Below are 25056 nucleotides of genomic sequence, written 5' to 3'. Positions count from 1 at the left end.
TTTTTCTTTTTGTATTTCAGTTTGGGAAGTTTCTGTTAACCTATCTTCAAGCTCACTGATTTTCTCCTTGGACATATCTACTTTATTTATAAATCTATCAAAGGGATTTTTCAACTTTTTTACAATGTTTTTTAAAAAATTAAAGTGTTTTAGATTTTTTTGAGTTTCTATCTTTTAGATTACCTATATTTTATTGTACAGTGCACATTTTTTAACATATAAATGATATTTAAATTAGATTTGTGATAATAGTTTTATGTCATATTTCAGTCTGGTTCTCATGTTTGCTTTGCCTCATCTTGCCTTTTAGAATGGCTTATAATTGTTTTTGTTCAAAGCTGGACATGATTACTGAGTAACAGAGACTGAGGTATAATTAGGTCTTCATGTAAATCTAGTTAGGAGTTGGGCTATTTTGTAATGTTAGCTATGAGAGCCAGAGACTTCAAATTCATCTAGTTTTTATGGTTTTTGTCTCCCCTGTTAACTTTGGACTTCCCTAAATACTTATACTCCAAGTCGATCTGTGTTTCATAGCTCTTTGGTCTATACTCCACTGTTATTACACTGGAGTCTTGCTGGTTTGGTGGTAAGGTGTGGGGGCAGGGAAGCATTCTAAAATATTTTGATTAAATTTCTTTTTTTTTTTTGCGGTACGCGGGCCTCTCACCGCTGCAGCCTCTCCAGTTGCGGAGCACAGGCTCCAGACGCGCAGGCCCAGCCGCTCCGTGGCATGCGGGATCCTCCTGGACGGGGGCATGAACCCATGTCCCCTGCCTCGACAGGCAGACTCTCAACCACTGCGCCACCAGGGAAGCCCAACTTTCATTATTTTAATGAGTCTATGTGTCCTTGGCTGTGACCTTAACAAGTGTTTCTTAACTTTCCACTCACAAGGCTACACTGAGCGAGAATGGGAGAAATGCCCTGTCCCCAGGTGGAATCAGGCTCTGGAGATTACGCCTTTGTTATGAAGAAGGTGCTTGGAGTATATTTCACAAGTACTATTAGTCCCCTTCCTGTATCAGAGCCATAAGGGAATCTTTCTTGAATTGTTACCATGATAATCTTTGCTTTGTAGCAGAGAAAGGTCAGTATGCTGATGACTTTCCTCCCTGGTACTCACCAGTTACCTTATACTAACTTAGAGTCTTCTAGTGCTTCTAGGGATCTTCAGATTTTCCTGTTCCCCTTCAAATCTTGGCAAGCCCTGCAGACGTGCACCATGGGGGGCAGTAGTCTATCAAGTCTCCAACCCTACATTATTGTTTCTCATGAGACCTTGGGGAAAAATAATAATAAGGTGCAGATTAACTTTGTAGTCAAGGTTTCCAGTGACTTTAAAATGTCATACTAGTTCTCTATAAGATTAAAAAAAAAATTCATCTGTTTCTTCTTACTATCTTCCATGATGGACTCCTATTCATGTTCTGACAAAGGTGAATCTGTTTGTATGCCTAATCTCCACAGAGATGTTTATCAACCTTTGGACTTCAGTTAGCATGCTTACCTTGTGACCTCAGATATCTGTTGGGCTCAAAACCAATGATTTAATAGACTAGCTTATTTTATTACTAGAATGGAAGACATTGTCTTGCAGCTTTTTATCCCTCAGAGAACAGGTGTTCCTGAATTTATATTTAAATAATACACTTTTCCGTAGTTTTACTTCTGTTTGTTTTTATTTTTCTTGTTTCTGCACATAATCATATCCAAAATCAATGTATTGTATTAACTTATACAATCAGTTTGTACTACTTAGAAAATACCCTCAGTATGTCTCTTCTAGAAGTCCTCAGTTACTTATAGAATAATTATTTTAGTATTACATTTTCAAGTCCCTTTAGAATTCTTTCCTTTATCCCCCCTTTGGCAGGTTCTGGATGTATATTTATTTATTTTAGAGAAAATGTCCCAGGAATTATGTTAAATGCTATGAACATTTAACAAAATAGCACAAAATCTGTTTTCTCAAGGGGGTCTCAAATAAGTAGAGGAGATAGTTTCAAAACAATTTAACATATGTCAAAAGAGTGGCATTGACTAAGGAGCCCTATTTCTGTTTGAGGACATAAGGGAGCCCTAGACTGAAGAGATGATGCCTGAGCTCAGTTATGCTAGCATCTCTCAAGGGTTAGAATTCCAAAACTTTAAATTTTTTAATTTATACTACAATCACTATCTAGAATACAAGGTCTCCTTATTTGGATAATGGTTATTGGTTTATTTCATGCCCAATGTTATTAATCTTTATTAAAAACAATCATCCTACACTTAAAGATTAGTACATTATTCTTGTTGAACATAAATGCAAATACTTAGTTTGATAATCAACATTCCAACTACCTGCAAAACATCTGATACAGTCATGAAACAGTATTGAAAACAGTATCAATAAGCGTTTGATTTATTTGAAATTAATAATAAAGCTGTTTGCTAATTTTTTAACTACAGTTTAATAAGTCATAACATATGATACACCATTCTCACAGCCATTTCTAACCTTGACCTACAGCCTTGGTTTAATCCAAACTCCTTGGTTCTACCATATTACCTAATTCACTACAGCAGTGACAGCTGTTATCTTTCACTATATTGGAGATGAAACAATCACTTTGAGCCAGACAGGCTGTCACTTCTCATTATTCTTGGTTAGCATGATATGCCATACAAAATTAACCAACACGTTATAGGAAATATCATAAGTGGTTTCATGGTAATAATCAATATAAATCTGGCATTTGATTCTGGAATCAATAACTGCCAAAGACATCTTAGACCCAGACTTCCAGCAAGGGAATCTGCTGAACTATAGTGAGTAAGTGTAAATAAAGAATGATAAGGCTTAAACTCTAGAGATGTCATAAAATCCTATGGTTATGTGCCTCAGAGTTTAAATCAATATGACTTTAAAAGAGTAGAAATGTCAGGAATGTCCACACTTAACCGTAAATGATGAAAATGTGTTTGTAGTAACAACTCAGGGAAATCTAAAACTACTTGTGTAGAAGAAAAATAAACAATGCAGTCTAGTCTGTGCTAGTCTTTTCTATTCTCTTAACAGTGTCTTTCTCAAGCAAAACAAAAAAAATTAACAAAGTTAAATTTATCCAATTTTATTTTATTGATAGATTATACTGTAATGTTTTATGTAAGAAATTTAATACTAGATAATCTATAGATAATTAAATTATCTGCTAAATAATAGATCTTTATTAGATTATGTAAGCTACCCAAGGTCATAAAGATTTCTCCTTATTTTTTCTTCTAGAACATTTATAGTTAAGTTTTCACATGTATTCCTGAAATCTATTTTGATTTACATTTTGTATTTGGCTCAAGTTATGGATTGAAACTTACATTCCTATTTTCTGTATAGATTGAAACTGTATAGATTGATTCCTTTTTGAGAATAGATTTACAATTTTTCTATCTCCATTTGGTATTAAAAAGAAAAAACCTTCTTGCTTTCTCCATTGAGTAGCCTTTACACCATGTCAAATATTAACTGACAAAAATGGACGTGTCGATCCACTTCTGAACTTCATATTCCTTTCTACTGATATATTTACCTATCTTGATGCTACCACCAAACTATCTTGATTTATAGCTTTATAATATGATGCGAAGTGAGCTAGTATAGTCATATAATTTTGTTCTTCTTTTAAAAGTTGATTTAGGCTCCTATACAAATCCTTAGACTCCATGACTCTCTTCTAACATGGCCCAAGATAACTCTTCAAACAAGACCATAGCAACAAAGCGTAGAGGCAGATGCAGCAGCTTCACAGAAGATCATCTGAAAATCCTCACTGACACATTCAACAAAACCCCTTACATAGGTTATGCTACCAGACAAAGACTTGCTCTAGAAACCAACACTGAATAGTTTACAATCCAGTATTGCTTTCAGAATCGAAGAACTAGGCATGGATTCCAGAAAAAATCATAACGTGAGGAGCACGTAGAATCAAGCCAGGACTGAGATCACACTGAAGAGAAGATTCAAAGTAGAAATGACAGACAGCCTCGCATCAAGTACACTTGCTCCCAATTACACACCCTCAACAAAGCATTTATAGGCAACAATTATCCTGGGAGAGATTCCATAGAGAAACTTGCAAAAGAAATTGGGGTCTCAGAGTCAAGAGTTAAAGTTTGGTTTCAAAATCACAGATCTAGTTGCTGTATCCAAAGAAAAACAGAAGCTAATGAGGGCTTAGAACAAAGACAAAACCAGGGACAAGATCTCTGAGATGAGAGCCTTGAAGGTATAGAAAGTACGTAGAATGGTACCTATCTCATTAGAGACAACTATCTTATTTCTCTGGAGTCAGAACAGGGTGAAAAGGGAGACAGATTCAGTGTATTTTATGTCATCAGCCTGGGATCCAAATTTTTCAGTCTTCCTGGGAGCATACCCTGCTAAACATACCTTCAGCTTCTCCAGAGGCAGAGCCTTCTGGAGATGGTAAAGAGGACTTCAGGAGGCAGAGGCAGAGGCAGATTAAAAGCACCACACAACCCTACTGACTGAGCCTGGCTCCAGAGTTCAGCAGATCTTGAGGACAGCGAAAATAAATGTATTAATATCAGTTTTCAGTCATCATAGTAATGACTGATTCAGGCAAAAATCATAAATACATGTGTGGTATTGTGACGTTTGATAAAATATAAATATTTGTCTACATCTTTTCTGGTACAGAACTCCTAAAGCCCTTGGGATTTTCTGTGGTAAGAGCAATAAATGTGTTTTTTGTTATGTGAAAAAAAGGGTTTAAGGTCCTTACACACACACACACACACACACACGTACACTCACACGGTCACATATATATTTTAGAATCAACTATTCATTTGGTTAAAAAAACAAGCCTGCTGGGATTTTGACTGGAATTGCATTGAATGTGTAGATAAACCTGTAGACAAATTTAGGCAGAATTGGCATGTAAATGATAGTGAATTTTTTGATTGATGAAAATTTCTCTTAGCAATTTTTTTGTAGCTTTCAGTATACAAGTCTTTATACATCTTTAGTTTATACTTAAGTATTTCAGATTTTGATGACATTTTAAGTTTTCCCTTTGTAATTATATAGAAAATAATTGATGTGTATATATTGATCTTTTATTGTGCAACCTTGCTAAATTTATTGTTTATAGTAGCATTCTTGTAGGATCTGTTATGTTTTCTACATAGATGATCTTGTGTTCTATGAATAACATTTATGTCTTCCTTTCAAATCTGGACATTTTTATTTCTTTAATTTTCCCCATTTCATTGAATGGAACCTACAAGATCTTGTTGAAGAGAAGTGATGAACATGGACATTCTTGTCTTGTACCTGATATCAGGGGAATTCCTTTAGTATTTCTCCATTAGATATGACACTAGCTGTAGGGTTATTTGTAAATGTACTTTTATCACATTGATGGGGTTCCCTTCTACTTTGCATTTTCTCTGATGTTTATCAGGAATGGATGTGGAATTTCACCAAATGCCTTTTCATGAATTAGTATGTGTTTCTTTTCTAGTTTGTTAATATGGTGAAATGCATTAGACAATTTGGAAAGTCAATTCAACGTTATATTTCTGGGAGAAACAAAACTTAGACATGATGTATTGTTGATTTCAGTTTGGTAAAACTTTGTTTAGAATTTTTACTTGTATGTTCATGTTAATTTGGGACATTGGTCTGTAGTTTTATTTTAATGTCTTTCTCTGATATCGGTACAAAAGTGATGTGAACTTCATAGAATGAACTAGAAAGTATTTCCTTACCTCTAATATTCAGGGAGATTCTCTGTAGATTTATTAGTGTTTCTCCCTTACATGTTTAGAAAAATTCTCCAGTGAAGCCATCAAGGCCTCAAACTATTTTGTTGGAAGCTTTATTTTGTTCTGTTTATAAGAAATATGATGTATTCAGTAGTACTGAGCAATTCCTATTTCTTCTTGAATGAGCTTTGATGCTTTGTGTCTTTTAAGAAATCTATGTAGATTGTCAAACTTATTTGAATAGTTTGCATTATACCCTCTTAATATACTTTTAATATATAGAGAGTTTGTAGTGATATCACTTGTCTCGTTCATGACATTCTAATTGGTGTCTTTATATCCTTTTCTGAATTATGGATTTAATTGATCTCCTGAAAAAAAATTGTATAATTTATCTATTTTTTGTTTTCTTTTTCTTCAATTTCTGCTCTGATCTTTCATTTTTTCCTGCTTATATTGTTTTGTTTATTTTTTAAATTCTCAAGGTAGAGGCTGAGGCCACTGATTTAAGATCACTGTTCCTTTCTGAAACAGGACTTATTGTTACAAATTATCTTCTAATAACTACCTTAGTAACATTTCACACATTTCAATATATCGTTTTCAGTTTCATTCTACTCAAAACTAATTTCCAGTTTCTTTTTTTTTATACATCTTTATTGGAGTATAATTGCTTCACAATGTTGTGTTAGTTTTTGCTGTACCACAAAGTGAATCAGCTATATGCATACATGTATCCCCATATCCCCTTCCTCTTGAGCCTCCCTCCCACCCTCCTTATCCCACCCCTAGGTTGTCACAAAGCACAGAGCTGATCCTCCTGTGCTTTGCAGCAGCTTCCCACTAACTATCTATTTTACCTTTGGTAGTGTATATAAGTCAATGCTACTCTCTCACTACGTCCCAGGCTCCCCTTCTCCCAGTGTGTCCTCAAGTCTGTTCTCAACGTCTGCATCTTTATTACTGCCCTACCACTAAGTTCTTCAGTACCATTTTTCTAGATTCCATATATATGCTTTAGCATATGGTATTTGTTTTTCTCTTTCTGACTTCACTCTGTATGACAGATTCTAGGTTCATCCACCTCACTACAAGCAACTCAATTTCATTCCTTTTTATGGCTGAGTAATATTTTATTGTTTTAAACTTCTTCTATGATCCATATGTCACTTAGAATTGTATTACGTTTTCAAATATTTAGAAATATCCCAAATAGTTTTCTGATATTGATTACTTAGTTTAATTTTATTGTGGAAAATAGGGTGTGCATAATTTTAATCCTTTTATATATATATTAAGACGTATTTTCTGCTGGTGTTGGGTTTGAGGTGGAGTGTGCAATAAATGTCAGTTGTACCAAGTTGGTTTCAAATGTTGTTCAAGACTTCTATATATCCCTTACTGATATTTTTTTCTAATCTATCAACTATTGAGATTTTTTTAAATCCCTGAATATACTTGTAGAATTACCTATTTTTCTTTGCAGATATATCAGTTCTGTTTCATTTATTTTGAAGCTCAGTTATTATGTACATAATAATTGTAGACTTATATATCCCCACATATAAATTTTTGCCTTAGTCAATGAGTAAATTTTATCCTTGGTAATAGTATTTGCTCTAAAACCTATTTTGTCTGATATTAATATAGCCACCTTAGATTTTAATTTAGTGTTAGCATGACAAACCCTCTTCCATCAAAAAAAAATCAGTGATTTTAATGTGAGTTTCTCTTAATGAGTATAGAGATGATCTTGCTTTTATATTTATTATCAAAGTCTTTGCTGTAAATGGGGTGTTTTATACCTTTATATTTAATGTTATCATTGAAATAGTTGGATTTAAATCTATGTTCTTGCTATTTAGTTTTCACTTGTCAAATCTCCTTTCTTTCCTTTTCCCTCTCCTTCTGACTTCTTTTCTATAAATTGCTTAATTTTTATAGTTTCATTTCCTTTCCTTTTTGGCTTACTAGCATTTATCTCTAATACTTTATTGTGATACTTTGGTGGTTGCTTCAGGGTTTGCCATATATCTTCAACTTACCACAGTCTGCTTTCATATGATATAATTCATCCATAGAAAAATAAGCTTCTTGCTGGCTTTTTGTTATTATAGTCATTCATTACATTTCTACATATATAATAAATCATACAATTCATTATCTTTTTTCCCATTAAATCTTTGATTATCTTTTTTAAAAATTTCAATAATATGGAAAAAAACTCCACATGTACTCAGTATTTTTGATGTTCTTCATTACTTTTCCTTGTCCCACATTTCTATTTGGTATCATTTTCCTTTGGCTTAATGACTTGCTTTATCATTTCTTTTAGTGCAGTATGGCTGAGGATGGACATTGTCAGATTTTGTGTGTCTAAAAAAATTATTTTTCCTTCCATTATTTTTGAAAGATATTTCTTGCTTAATAAAGATCTCTAGGTTGACATATTTTTATGGTTTGAATGCATTGCTTCGCTATCTTCTAATGAAAAAAATACTGTATTTCTTACATTAACATACAGAAGATTTAAATTGTCTTTTTGTTTATGAGCTTATTTTAAGATTTTCTCTCTTTTTAAAAATATACAATACAGTATTACTGTTAACTTTTATTTACTGTAGTCACCATGTTGTACATTACATTCCCATGACTTATTTAGATTATAAGTGGAAGTTTGTACCTTTTGACTTCTTCACCCATTTGGCCCACTCCCCACCCTCCTGTTTCTGGAAACCACCAATCTGTTTTCTCTTGCTATGATCTCGTTTTATTTTGTTTGTTTTAGATATTACATATGCATGAGATCATATGTTATTTATTGTTCTCCTGACTTCTTTCACTCAGCATAATGCCCTCAGGGTCCATCCATGTTGTCAAAAATGGCAAGATTTCATTCTTTTTTATGGCTAGATAATCCATTGTACAGCACATATTTTTATTCCTTTATCTATCAATGGAAACTTAAGTTTTTTCCATATCTTGTATGTTGTAAATAATGCTGCAATAAACATGGGAGTGCATATATGTTTTCAAGTTAGTGTTTTTTATTTTCTTCAGATAAATACACCAAAATGGAATTGCTAGATCATATGATAGTTCTATTTTTAACTTTTGGGGAACCTCTATACTGTTTCCCATTGTAGCTGCACCAATATACATTGCCACCAACAGTGCACTAGTCTTCCCTTTTCTCCACATCCCCACCAACAGTTATCTCCTGTCTTTTTGATAATAGCCATTCTGACATGCGTGAGTTGATATCTCATTGTGGTTTTGATTTGCATTTTCCTGGTGATTAGTGATACTAAGCATCTATTCATGTACCTTTTGGTCATCTGTATGTCTTCTTTCGAAAAATAACTATTCAGATATATTTCCCATTTTTAATTGGATAGATTTTTTGTTCTTTATTTTTTTGTTTGTTTTTGCTATTGAGTTGTATGAGTTTTTTCATATTTTGGATATTAACCCCTTATCAGATATATGATTTACAAATATTTTCTCCCATTCAGTATGATGTCTTTTCATTTTTGTTGATGGTTTCTTTTGCTGTGAGGATTTTTAGTAGGATGTAGTTCCACTTGTTTATTTTTACGTTTGTTGCCTTTGCTTTTGATGTGAGTTCCAAAAAATCATTGCTGAGAGTGATGTCAATTTGCTTACTGCCTGTTTTTCTTCTAGAAGTTTTATAGTTTCAGGTCTTGTGTTCAACTCTTTAATCCATTTTGAATTAATTTTTGTGCATTGTTAATTTTGTACATTTTTTCTTAATTTTGTATAAGATAGCAGTCCAGTTTTTTTTTTTTAATGTGGCTGTCTACTTTTCCCAACGCCATTTATTGAAGAGACCATACTTAGCCCATTGCATATTCTTGGCTCCTTTGTTGTAAATTAATTGACCATATAAGTGTGGGTTTGTTTCTGAACTCTTTTCTGTTCCGTTGGTCTATTTATCTGTTTTTATGGCAATACCATACTGGTTTAATTACTGTATCTTGTGATACAGTTTTAAGTCAGGGAGGATGATGCCTCTAGCTTTGTTTCTTCTAAGTTTGCTCTGGCTATTCTGGGTCTTTTATGGTCTTATGTAAATTCTTGTATTGTTTGTTTTATTTCTGTAAAAATGCCATTGGAATTTTGATAGGGATTTCGTTGACTCTGTAAATTGTTTTGGGTAGTATGGACATTTTAACAATATTAATTTTCTAATCCATGAGCGAAGAATATCTTTCCATGTATTTTTGTCTTCTTCAGTTTCTTTCAACAATATCTTATAGTCTTAAATACAACATACTGAAACTTATGGGATGCAGCAAAAGCAGTTCTAAGAGGAATGTTCATAGAGGTAAATGCCTACCTCAGGAAGCAAGAAAAATCTCAAATAAACACCCTGACTTTACACCTCAAGGAACTAGAAAAAGAAAAACAAATGAGGACCAAGCTAGTAAAAGGAAGGAAATAACAAAGACCAGAGCAGAAATAAACTGAAACCAAAAAGACAATAGAAAAGATAATGAAACCAAGAGCTGGTTTTTTGAAAAGATAAACAGAATCGACAAACCTTTAGCTAGACTCACCAAGAAAAACAGAGAGAGGACTCAAATAAATAAAATCAGAAATGAAAGAGGAGACATTACAACTTATACCACAGAAATACAAAGGATCATAAGGGTCTACTGTGAACAATTATACACCAACTAGTTGGACAACCTAGAAGAAATGGATAAATACTTAGAAACATACAACCTTCCAAGATTCCTCTTCTGTGAATCAAGATGGCAGAATACAAGGACATGGAACTCACCTCCTCCTAGAAATACATCAAAAATACATCTACATGTGGAACAATTCTCACACTATATCTACTGAACACTGGCAGAAGATCTCGTAACAACAAAAGCTGCAAGAAAGACCACCACATAATCATGTAGGATGAAAGAAAAATAAAAAGGAATCTGATAGGACCTGTGCTCCTAGGAGGGAGCTGTGAAAGAGGAAATGTTCCCTAACCCTGGGAACCTCCTCCAATGGCTGAAAAATCAGCTGGGACAGATAGGGAGCGCCAGAGGCTCAGAGGAGAATGCAGCATCTGGCTTGTGGCAGGCAGAACAGAAAGAGACCAGCACAGATGCTGCTGGCCACCACACTGCAGTCTCCAGCTTGAGACATGTGTGTGCTTCAACAGACAGATCTGGGGGGAGGACTGGGGCTGGCTGCATGAAGATAGCCTGAAGGGGCTGGAGTGTGGTCTGAGCTGCAAACAAGGAAGAACCCAGGTCCACCATGGAAGCCCCATTGTGAACACAAGCATGAAGGGAGGGGTAGGGTCCTGCAATAGTAGCCTCATTCTCAAAGTGCTCACAGTAGGCCCAACTCTGCCTCTATGAGCTCAGGTTGCCCACATGCAGAGAAAGGGCTGAAATCTGAGCCAATCCCCAGGGACCATGGGATTTTGGAAACAGGGCTGAAATCTGAGCCATGTCCTGGTGGCTTTGAAGGACTTACGCCACAGGCACCTTGTAAGCTCAATGCCTGTGTGATGTCTGAGCAGATTACTGGTGCTCCTTTGGCTGGGACTGGGACAGGTCCAGCATTAGCAGCTGTGGACCTTGCATGTGGAGGTGGGGCTGGGGTCTGGGCTGACTCCATAGCTCCCATGGTGGGTCTAGGTGTGCGACTACAGTGGTCCCGATGCCTGACTTCATCAGCAGATCTGTGTGGTGGCTTTGGGAGCACAGTGACTGATGGACATTCAGGATGATTGCATTCATTCCCACAGCTGAGGCAGAGCTGAGGACAGTGCCAATAATAATGTACTTTGTGAGCACACACAATGGGTGATGGGCAACAACACAGAGTGCACTTCCCAGTGGAAAGCTCCTGTGGAGGAGTACTCAGGGCCTCTTCTCCCAGCAGAAGTGCTCCAGTCCCACCTAACTCACACTGCAGCTCAGGAACTGATCTGGGGGTTTCCACTCCAACAACTGGGGAGCAGACCCTGACCTCAACAGGGATGTGACAACCACAGAGCAAAGAGGAGGTCACACTCAGCATCCAGTGCAGGCTCTTGTCACCACAATAATCACAACCCCTATCAAGGGGATAGCAGTCAGCACACACTAAGCTAAGACATGGCAGGCATCTATACTAAAAACAGCCCTCGAGTCAAAAATATCAGACTTAACATAGGCTACACAAGGATGCTTCCACATAAAAACAGTCCTTTAAGACCACAGTAGATGACTGTTTCTCCTAAATTCATAGAATCAGAGAAATATAAATAAAATGAAGGAGAGAAACCACTCCTAGTTAAAAGAACAAGAGAAATCTACTGAGAGAACAAACAATGAAACAGACCTCTCCAGTCTACCCAATCCTGAGTTCAAAAAGAAGGTAATAAAAATACTGAAGAAATAAAGAAAGGCTATCAAGACAAAGGCAGATCAGTGTAACACGGAGGTAGAAACTATAAATAAGAGCCAGTTAAAATTAGAAAACTCATTTGCTGAGATGAAAGGTGAGCTAAAGGCAATAAACAAATAATGCAGAACAAATAAGTGATCTGGAAGATAAAGAAATCACCCAATCAGGACAGCAGACAGAAAGGCAAATTAAAAAAAAAGAAAGCAATATAAGAGACCTATGGGATAATATGAATTGAGCCAATCTATGCGTAATAGGGATCCCAGAAAGAGAAGAAAGAGAAAAGGGGAACAAAAATGCATCTGAAGAAATTATGACTTTAAATTGCCCAAATCCAGGCACAGGAAGCACAGAGGGTCCCAAACAAGATGAACCCAAACAGAACTACACCAAGACATTTTTATAAGTAAATGGTAAAAGTTAAAGAGAAGGTTCTAATAGCAGCAAGAGAAAAACAAAGGGTTAGTTACAAGGGAATCCTCATAGGCTATCAGCTGATATCTCTACAGAAATGTTGCAGGCCAGAAGGGAGTGGCAATATGCATTCAAAGTCCTAAAAAGAAAAAATATGCAACCTAGGATACTCTACCCCTCAAGATTATCATTTAGATTAGAAGGAGAGATAAAGAATCTCTCAGACAAGCAAAAACTAAAAGAATACAGCAATACTAAACTTATCCTAAAAGAGATATTGAAAGGTTTTCTCTAAATAGAAAAAAAGCAAGAATGTATACGAAAGAGAAAATCACAATTGAAAAAAAAATCACTTAAATAAGCAGTACATAGATTAAAAAAAAAGGTGTGAAAGCAATAATAACTACAACAGTAAAAGGATAAACATGAAGATGTAAAAGAGGGCATCAAAATCATAAAATGGGAGGGTGTAAAAATATAGATTTTTAAAAGAAAATGTGTTTGAGCCTACGTGACTACCAGTCTAGAGCAAGCAGATGTAGTAATGAGTTAACATCCTTGAAAAACAGTGTAACCACAAATCAAAAACATACAATAGATTCACAAAAACCAAAAAGAAGAGAACTCAAGTATAGTACAAAAGAAAATCATCAAACCACAAAAGGAAAGAAGAAAGGAACAAAGAAGAAATACAAAATCATCTGGAAAATAAGATTTCAAATGGCAATAAATTCATGTCTAGCAATAATTGCCTTAAATGTCAATGGACTATATTCTGTGATTAAAGACATATAATAGCAGATTGGACGGTTAAAATAAGAGCCTAGAATATGCTGCCTACAAGAGACACACTTTAGCTTAAAGGACACACAAAGATTAAAAGGGAGGGGATGGAAAAAAATATTACATGCAAACAGAAATGACAAGAAAGTGGGGGTAGCAGTACTCAGGTCAGACAAAATAGACTTTAGAACAAAGACATAAAGAAAGATAAAGGACATTATATAATGATAAAAGGACCAATACAAGAAGAGGATATTATATTCATTAACATATATGCACCCAATATAGAAGCACCTAAATACAATAAAATACTAATAGACATAAATGGAGAAATTGATGGGAATACAGTAATAATAGGAGACTTAGTCACCCCACTCACATCAATGGACAGATATTCCAGATAGAAAATCAATATGGCAACAGAGATCCTAAATGACACAATAGAACAAAGTTAATTGATAGTTTCAGGATATTACATCCAAAAGAACCCAGAATATACATTCTTTTTAAGTGCACACAGAACATTTTCTAGGATAGACCAAGTATGAGGACACAAAACAAGCCTCAACCAATTTAAGAGGATAGAAATTATTTCAACCATCTTTTCTGGACAAAATGGCATGAAACTAAAGACCAACCAAAAGAAATGAAAGAAAGGGAAATGAGATTTTAAAAAAATGGTTACATGGAGACTAAACAACATGCTACTAAAAATCCAATGGGTCAATGATGAAATCAAAGAGGAAACTAAAAAAATACCTTGAGATAAATGACAATGAAAACATAACCATAGAAAATCTGAGACACAGCAAAAGAAGATTTAAGAGGGAAATTCACAGAGATACAGGCCTTCCTCAAAAAAGCAAGAAAAATTTCAAACAACCTAACCTACCACCTAAAAGAATTAGAAAAAAGAAAAAACATAACTTAAAGCCTGCAGAAGGAAGGAAATAATATCAGAGAGGAAATAAATAAAATGTAGATAAAAAGCAATAGAAAAAAATCAATAAAACCAAGAGCTGATTTTCTGAAAGGGTAAATAAAATTGACAAACCTCTGGCCTGGCTCACCAAGAAGAAAAGAGAGATAACATAAATAAAATAAAAAATAAAAGAAGGAGAAATAACCAGTACTGCAGAAATACAAAAAAACCCCCAAAAAGAATACAATTAGAGGTCAACAAATTGGACAACCTAAAAGAAATGGACAAATCTCTAGAAACGTATAACTAACTCACCAAAACTGAATCAAGAAGAAATAGATAATTTGAACAGACTGAACACAAAAGTGGAATAGAATGTATTAAAAAAAAAAGACTGTAAACAAATTTCAGGAGCAAAAGACTTCACTGGGGAATTCTACCAAACATATATAGAAGATATTATACCAATCCTTCTTAAACTCTTTCAAAAGATTGAAGAGGAGGAGGGAACACTCCCAAGGTCATTCTATGAAGCCACCATAATCCAAATATCAAAACCAGACAAAACAATACCAAAAATATAGATGCAAAAATTCTTTTTTTCTCTGTAAATATTTTCTTTTTATTGGAGTATAGTTGCTTTACAATGTTGTGTTAGTTTCTGCTGTACAACAAAGTAAATCAAGTATGTATACATATATCCCCTCCCTCTTGAACCTCTCTCCCACTCTCCCCCTCCATCCCACCCATTTAGGTCAACACAGAGCACAAAGCTGAGCTCCCTATGCTATACAGCATGTTCCCACTAGCTATCTATTTTACACATGGTAGTATATATATGTCAATCCTAATCTCCCAGTTTGTCCCACCCTCCCCTTCCCACCCTGTGTCCACATGTCCATTGTCTACATCTGCCTCTGTTCCTGCCCTGCAAATGGGACATAATTAAGCTTACAAGCTTTTGCAGAGCAAAGGAAACCATAAACAAGACAAAAAGACAATGCTCAGAATGGGAGAAAATATTTGCAAATGAAGCAACTGACAAATGATTAATCTCCAAAATATATGAACAGCTCATGCAGCTCAATATCAAAAAAACAAACAATCCAATCAAAAATTCTTAACAAAATATTATCAAACTGAATCCAACAGCACATAAAAAAATGTCATACACCATAATCAAGTTAAATTTATCCCAGGGTCACAAAGATGGTTCAACATAGGTAAATCAATGTGATATACCACGTCAACAAAAAAATGAGAAAAAAAACTCATGATTATCTCAATAGATGCAGAAAAAGCATTTGATAGAATTCAACATCCATTCATGATAAAAGCTCTTACCAAAATGGGTATAGAGGGAACATATCTTGACATAGTAAAAGCCATTTATGACAAACTCACAGCCAACATGATACCCAATGGTGAAAAGCTGAAAGCCTTCCTGCTAAAATCTGGAATAAGACAAGGATTGCCCACTCTAACCAATTCTATTCAACATAGTATTGGATGTCCTAGCCACAGCAGTCAAATAAGAAAAAGAAATAAAAGGTGTCCAAATTAGAAGGGAACAGGTAAAATAGTCATCATATGCAGGGGACATAATACTCTATATAGAAAATGCTAAAGACTCCACACAAAAACTACTAGAACTGATAAATGAATTCAGCAAGACAGCAGGATACGTGTAACATACAGAAATCTGTTGCATACCTTTATACTGACAAGGAAATATCAGAAAGGGAGAGTAAAAAAAAAATCCCTTTTAAAATCACATCAAAAAGAATAAAATAATTAGGAATAAACCTGAACAAGGAATTGAAAGACTTCTATGCTGAGAACTACAAAACATTGATAAGTGAAACTGAAGATGATTTAAAGAAATGGAAAGATAGCCCATGCTCTCGGATTGGAAGAATTAATATTATTAAAATGGCCATACTTCCCAAAGTAACCTACAGATTTAATGAGATCCCTATCAAATTACCCATGAGATTTTTCACAGAACTAGAACTAATAATCCTAAAATTTATATGCAACCATAAAAGAACCAGAATTTCCAAAGCAATCCTGAGGAAAAAGAATAAAGCTGGAAGTATAACCTTCCTAGACTTCAGACAATACTACAAAGTTACACTAATAAAAACATAATAGTATTGGCACAAAAACAGACATATGGATTAATGGAACAGAATAGAGAGCCCAGAAATAAATCACACACCTATGGTCAATTAATCTTGGACAAAGGAGGAGAGAATATACAGTGGAGAAAAGACAGCCTCTTCTGCAAGTGGTGATGAGAAAGCTAGACAGCCACATGTAAATCAATGAACTTAGAACACTCCCTCACACCATACACAAAAATAAACTCAAAATGGCTTAATGACTTAAATATAAGACATGACACCACAAAACTCCTAGACGAGAACATAGGCAATATGATTTATTCTCTAACATAAATGGTAGCAATGTCTACCATTGCAATAGAAATAAAAGAAAAATAAAGAAATGGGACCTAATCAAACTTATAAGCTTTTGCACAGCAAATGAAACCCTAAACAAAACAAAAAAACAACTTATGGACTGGGAGAAAATACTTGCAAATGATATGACCAGTAAGGACTTAATTTCCAAAATACACAAACAGCTCATCCAACTCAATAATCAAAAAACAAATAACCCAATCAAAAAATGTCAGAAGACCTAAGTAGACATTTCTCCAAAGAAGACATACAGATGGACAAGAGGTACATGAAAATATGCTTAACGTCACTGATTATTAGAGAAATGCTGATCAAAACTACAAAGAAGTATCACATCACACCGGTTAGAATGGCCATCATTAAAGTCTACAAATAAATGCTGGAGAAGGTGTGGAGAAAAGGAAACCCTCATAAACTGTTGGTGGCAATGTAAACTGGTTCACCCACTATGGAAAACAGTATACAGCTTCCTTAAAAAACTAAAAATAGAGTTTCCATATGATCCAACAATCCCACTCCTGGTCATATATTCAGAGAAAACTTGTAATTTGAAAGGGTATATGCACCCCAATGTTCATAGCAACACTATTTACAATAGCCAAGACATGGAAGCAACCTAAATGTTCATCAACAGATGAATGGATAAAGAAGGCCTGGTGTGTCTCTCTCTCTATATATATATACCCACACACACATACACATACAATGGAATATTACTGAGCCATAAAAAAGAATGAAATAACGCCATTTGCAGCAACATGGATGGACTTAGAGATTGTCATACTGGGTGAAGTAAGTCAGACACAGAAAGACAAACATCATATGACATCACTTGTATGTGGAATCTAAAATATGATACAAATTAACTTATATACAAAACAGAAATAGACTTACAGACATAGAAAACAAACTTATGGTTACCAAAGGAGAAAGGGGAGGTGGAGGGATAAGTTAGGAGTTGAGATTAGCAGATATAAACTACTATATATAAAATAGATAAACAACAAGATCCTACTGTATAGCACAGAGGACTACATTCAATATCTTATAGTAGTCTATAATGGAAAAGAATATGAAAAAGAAATGTATGTGTGTGTGTGTGTGTGTGTGTATATGTAAAACTGAATCACTTTGCTGTGTATCTGGAACTAACTCAACATTGCAAATCAACTATACTTCACTAAAAAAAATGAAAGTTAAAAAAATAAAAATCTAAACAGACTGATTACTAGCATAGGAAACTGAGTCAGTAATCAAACTCTCCCAACAAACAAAAGTCCAGAACCAGACAACTTCACTGATTAATTCTACCAAACATTCATAGAATTAATATCAATCCTTCTTAAACTTTTCCAAAAAATAGAACTGGAGGGAACACTTCCAAACTCATTTTTTAAGGCCAGCATTACCCTGATACCAACACCAGACAAGGATGCCACAAGAAAAGTACACACCTGATGAACATATATGCAAATATCATCAGCAAAATATTAGTAAACCAAATTCAACAAAATGTTAAAAAGATCATATACCATGATCAAGTGGGATTTATTTCAGGGATGCAAAGGTAGTTCAACATATCCACATATCGGTGTGATACACCAGGATAACAAAATATTTAAAAACCATATGATCACCTGAATAGCTGCAGAAAAATTATTTGACAAAATTCAACATTCATTTATGATAAAAACTCGATACAAAGTGGGTATAGAGGGAACATAACCTCAACATAATAAAGGCTAAATATGACAAGCTTACAGCTAACATCATTCTTAAGGTGAAATACTGAGGCTTTCATCAAAGATCAGGAACAAAAGAAGGATGCCCACTCCTGACACTTTTATTCAACATAATATTGGAAGGTCTAGGTAGAGCAATTAGGCCAGAAAAAGAAATAAAAGTCATCCAAATTGCCAAGGAAAACGTATACCTGTCATTATTTGCAGATGACATATTATGTATAGAAAACCCTAGACTCCACAGCATACTATTATAACTAATAAATTCAGTAAAGGTGTAGGATACAAAATCAGTGTGTAAAAATCATATGCTACTAATGAACTCTCAGGAAGAGAAATTAAGAAACCAATCCTAAAAATACATTTAACCAGGGATGTTAAAGTACTGAATATTGAAAACTATCAGATTTTCTCTTCATCACTGATTTTAACTAATTGAATTATGATGTGCCTTTTAGGGTTTTTTTTGTATGTGTGTGTGCTTGTGATTCATTTAGTTTTTCAGTCTGTAGCTTTTTACTTTTCATAAAATTTGGAAAAAAATTAGTCATTCATCATTTATTTAAACACTTTTCTGCATCTGCCCAACTTTCAGTTCTCTTTTTTTTTTCAGGTTTTTTTCCTCTGTGCTTCATTTTGGGTAGTTTCTATTCCACTGCCTTCAAGTCACTGATATTTTCTTATGCAATATTTAATCAGCATTAACCCCAATTAGAGCATTTTTAAAACTCAGACATTATAATTTTAATCTCTAAAAGCTTGAGTCTTAATCCATAATTACCATGTCTCTGTTTAACATGTGCAGTCTTTCCTCTAACTTTTCAACATGGAAACAATTTTAACAACTACTTAAGTGTCAGTGTCTACTAATTCTCATATGTTCACATCTGAGTCATTTTTAAATGACGGACTTTTTTCATTTTGTTTTATGAGTTGGTTGTCCTGCTTTTATGGTGTCTGGTAATTGTTGTTTGTTTGTTTTTCTAGGTTTTTGTTAGCTGTCAGGCATTGTGAATTTTACTTTGTTGTATTGTGATTTTTATTGCATTTGTTTAAATATTTTGGAGCTTTGTTCTGGGACATGTTTGAGTAAATTGAAAATGCCCTTATCCTTTAGAGTCTTGCTTTTAAGCAGTTTTAGGTTAGACCAGAGTAGTGTTTGGTCTAGGGCTACTTTTTCTCCACTATTTAACTAAACACTTATGAATACTTTACCCAATGTTAACAAACTGTTGAGGAGGGTTTCTACTCTGGCTAATGGGAAGAGCACGCAATAACTTCCTTTGGTCAACTCAAGGAGTTTTAGTTTTCCCTCTAATTATCTGTTTGTTTGTTTGTTTTCCTCTTAGCCTTGAGTCCTTGCCTGACACATATATATGAGCTGATCAAGTACTCAGCTAAATACTAAAAAGGGAATCTTCAAAGCTATCCAGAGCTCGCTCTCTCTGCAGTTCTCTCCCTGCCAAAACTCCACTTCTAGCTGCTTTAGCCTTCATAAAAGCCCAGCTCCATTTCACAACTCATGCAGACTGCTGAGCTTGCCTGTGTTTGTCCTTCTGTACAATAATCAGAAAACATTCTATAGGCAAGATGTGAAAATTATTGGATTAATCTCCTTTGTGTTTTTTTAACCTCTCAAAGATTATAGTCTGTTCTTGTCAGATATAAAACTTGAGACCATTAATGCATATATCTTGTCCATTTTTAAAAAAAAGTTTTTCATGCTGAAAGGTATTGTTACTGTTCAGGTTTTAGGCTCTGGTACTCCATCTTGGTCTGATATTCCCCATTATTTAATTTTTCCTTTCCTACCATCCTAGATTAACCTGACCCCTGTCTGTTTTGAAAACATAAAAATTTTATCCTATCCTTATTAGGTAGGATAACTTACCTAATTCTTTCTTGCATTGACCAAATATGACCCTCATAATTTTAAAAGCAAAGGCAGCCTTGCTGTGTCACCCATCCAAAGATGGATCAGTCTCTGATATCTCACGTGGCAATCTTCTTCAGTGTTATTAAAGGATGCTGAAGATTTGCTTTGTCATGGTAAAAACTGTTGCTTGTGGGAAGATTATTTAAAAATACAGTAAATACATGTATGTCTATGTGTGTGCACATATGTGTGTGTACATGTATCCATGTCAAAATATTGGGACATCTGTATTAGCTGTATGTTGTGCTTTGGGAGGACTTTCTTATGATTTGATCAGATATAAATTATTATAAGAGTTTCAGCAGGAGTTGGCAAACTTTTTTTCTAAGTTTCATGTAGTAAATATTTTAGGCTTTGAGGGTTGTATCATCTCTGTGACGACTCAGCTCTTCTGTTATAGTGAGAAAACAGCCACAAATAATACAAAGGAATGGGAATGGCTGTAGTCCAGTAGACTTTATAAAAAACAACTAATGGACCACATTTGGCCTGTGGGTCATAGTTTGCTGGTACTTAATCTAGAGAATGTCTTGAATATTTATGGTAGACAAAATAACTTTTGTGGCCCCTTTAGGTAGTAAATATTTTGGAAGTTTAAATTCTTATAGGGACATATTATCTTAAAATGTCCTTCAAAATAATTTTAGGTTCTTTAATGAGAGCAGGAAAAAAGGGTCATATTTGAGCCATATTAATTCCATACCTGAGACCTTTGGACAATTACAAGGAAATTGCTTCCTTTAAAGAACAAAGGCCACTTGACAATTTTAAATTAGTTTTTTTGTGCAGTTTCTTAGTCTTTCCAACGGGTCCTGTGTGATGCTACTGCTAAAAACTGTCCTATCTGCTTCCTTCCTCATTTGTTCTCTTTCAACTGTATTTTCCTGGCATGTAAAGATAAAGTTTAGGAGATTTCTCACACATAATTCCTGACAGGTTGGGTAAACACACTTACAAAATTTATTGAAACTTTTTAGAATATCTTGGATATTTTCTTTAATACCTTTAAGTCTTGTTGGTGCCAGAATTAAAACCTGATATGTATCAATTAGATAGGATATCAGAATAAGCATTTTAAAGAACTTACTGAAATTTATGTGGTATTTATATGTGTGAATATTCTTATTGGTCAATTTCCTTAGTTCCCAAGCAGGAATTATTCCTTTTAGCAACTTTCTTTGGTTCTGCCCAGTGTGGTACTCTTTGTGAGTGGGAGAATCAGTGATAGTAAGACAAATATTGTAAGGCATTATTATAGCATTCTTCAGAGAAATGAACTGACCTTTTTCCCTGAATCCACTTCCTAAGCCTGTGATGCCATCACAGGTGTATATCATTGTTGCAACCTGCTAGACCTCATTGCCATGGGGAAAAAAAACAAATAAAAGATTCAAAAATAACAAAGTTGCAAATATTAATAAATTATTATTGACTTACATGCCAAAAAGAATACAAGGAAATCTAATAAGTAATTTTTTACCTTATTTTAAAATTGATGATACTTGAATTCTCTATCACTTTACTCATTTTCTGTCATAAGTCTTACTGCCAGATGGTAAACTAGACACTGAACTGGGCATGAAGAATACAACAAATCATATTCCCTGTACTTTTGGCAAGTAAACTGATTAAAATATAGACTACTATATGCTATGATCGAGAAATACTCAGAATACTATGGAACCATAGAAAAGGGGTTAAGCAAATCAGATTGAAGCATCAGAAAAAGACTGAGGGAGTTCCTTGTCTGAATTTTGAAAGAAAATAATGTGCTATGCAAACCAAGATAAACTTGAGGCAGGATAGAAAGTATTTCATGTCAAAGGGCCCAAATATAACAGTGAACATGATCCATCAGGGGTACTAAAAGTAATTGGGTATGGTTGTAGCATAGAATGTAAAAGTAGTACTGATGAGAGGTAGCTCTGGAGAAGTAGAAGAAAATCTTGAATGCTTTACACAGGGGTTTAAAAGTATTCAGTAAAGACATGCAAAACCATGAATGAATTTAAATAAACTGCTATGAATAATTTTGTTCTTTTAGAATATTTTCTTGGAATTTTTGAAAACTGAACTTGAAAGGTGAGGGTCTTATTAGAAGGATATTTCAGCAATACAAGCAAGATATAAGGGCTTGAACTAAAAAATTGTTAGAATGATAAAAGTGGGATAGATTTCAAGGACATCTAGGAGGAAAATTAAATAGAACATAGTTTGTTTTAAAATTCTGTTAACAGCAGTAACATATCTAAGCATGTTCTGTGTGCTGCACAGTATAAGTATTTATTTAATATTCATAAATACCATAACAGTATCAAGCAAGTATTATGATATTATACTCAGTAAAGTTATTATTCAAATCTTGTGTGGCCAACTATAAAGTTCATACCTTTAAACACTTCACTATGCAAATTTATTTTTTTATTGAGATATATTTGTTGTACAATATTACATAAGTTACAAGTGTACAACATAATGATTCACAAGTTTTAAAGGTTGTATTCCATTTATAGTTATCACAAAATGTTGACTATATTCCCTGTGTTGTACAATATGTCCTTGTAGCTTATTGACTGTATTCATAATAGTTTGTACCTCTTAACCCCCTACCCCTATCTTGCCCTTCCTCCTTTCCCTTTCCCTCTGGAAACCACAAGGTTGTTCTCTTTATCTGTAGTCTGTTCTCTTTTTATGTTCACTAGTTTTTTTATTTTTTAGATTCCACATGTAAGTGATTTCATACGATATTTTTCTTTCTCTATCTGACTTACTTCACTTAACATAATACCCTCGAAGTGCATCCATGTTGTTATAAATGGTAAATTTTCATTCTTCTTTATGGCTGAGTAGTATTCCATATATATACACACACACACACACACACACACACACACAATGGAATATACCACATCTTTATCCATTCACCTGTTGGTGGACACTTAGGTTCTTGACAATTGTAAGTAATGCTATAAACATTGGGGTGCATGTATCTTTTAGAATTAGTGTTTTTGTTTTATTTGGATATATACTTGGGAGTGGAATTTCTGGATCACATGGTAGTTCTACTTTTAGAGTTTTGAGAAACCACCATTCTGTTTTCCACAGTGGCTGTACCAATTTACATTCCCAACAACAGTGTATGAGGGTTCCCTTTTCTTCACAACCTTGCCAACATTAGATATTTGTGGTCTTTTTGATGATAGCCATTCTGACAGGGGTGAGGTGATATCTCATTGTTGTTTTAATTTGCATTTTTCTGATGATTAACATAGTTGAACATTTTTCCATGTGCCTGTTGGCCATATGTATGTCTTCATTGGAAAAATGTCTATTCAGATCTTCTGACCTTTTATAGTCAGGCTGTTTGTTTTTTGATATTGAGTTGTATAAGCCTTTATGTATTTTGGATGTTAACCCCTTTTTGCTACAATTCATGTCAAAGAGTGTTTTGCCTATGTTTTCTTCTAGGCGTTTTATGTTTTCTCCTCTTACATTTAGGTATTTAATCCATTTGGTGTTTATTTTTGAATATGGTATAAGATGTTCTACATCCATTCTTTCACATGTAGCTCTTTAGTTTCACCAGCACCACATATTGAGGAGACTGTTTTTTCTCCATTGTGTATTCTTGCCTCCTTTGTCACAGATTAATTGACCATGTAAGTATGTTGGTTTATTCTGGGCTTTCTGTTCTGTTCCATTGATCTCTGTGTCTGTTTTTGTGCCAGTACCATACTGTTTTGATTACTTACTTTTGTACTATAGTCTGAAGACAGGGAGAATGATTTCTTCAGCTCTGTTCTTTCTCAAGTTTGTTTTGGCTATTCAGGATCTTTTGTGTTTCCATACAAATTAAAAATTTTTTTGTTCTAGTTGTGTGAAAAATGCCATAGGTAATTTGTTAGGGATTGCATTGAATATGTAGATTGTCCTGGATAGTCTGGTCATTTTAACAATATAAATTCTTCCAGTTCATGAACACAGTATATCTTTCCATCTGTTTGTTTCATCTTTAATTTCTTTCATTAATGTCTTATAGTTTTCTGAGTACAGGTCTTTTATATCTTTACTTAGGTTTATTCATAGGTATTTTATTCTTCTTGATTCAGTGGTAAATGGGATTGTTTCCTTAATTTCTCTTTCTGATACTTCATTGTTAGTGTATAGAAATGCAACAGATTTCTGTATATTAATGTCATATCCTGCAACTTTACGAAATTCATTAATGAACTCTAGTAGTTCTCTGTTGATGTCTTTAGGATTTTCTATGTACAGTATCATGTCATCTGCAGACAGTGACTGTTTTACTTCTTCCTTTCCAATTTGTATTTATTTTATTTCTTTTTTTCCTCTGATTACTGTGGCTAGGACTTCCAATACTGTGTTTAATAAAAGTGGTGAGAGTACGCATCCTTGTCTTATTCCTGATCTTAGAGGAAATGCTTTCAACTTTTCACTGTTGAGTATGATTTTAGCTGTGGTTTTGTGATGTATGTCCTTTATTATGTTGAGATATGTTCTCTATATGCCCATTTTGTGGATAGGTTTTATCATAATTGGATGTTGAATTTT

The sequence above is a fragment of the Delphinapterus leucas genome, chromosome 6, assembly GCF_059928025.1.
Source record: "Delphinapterus leucas isolate spDelLeu-1000000601 "Yukka" chromosome 6, BTC_Dleu_Yukka2, whole genome shotgun sequence".
NCBI lineage: Eukaryota > Metazoa > Chordata > Mammalia > Artiodactyla > Monodontidae > Delphinapterus > Delphinapterus leucas.
This window is presented reverse-complemented; position numbering follows the sequence as displayed.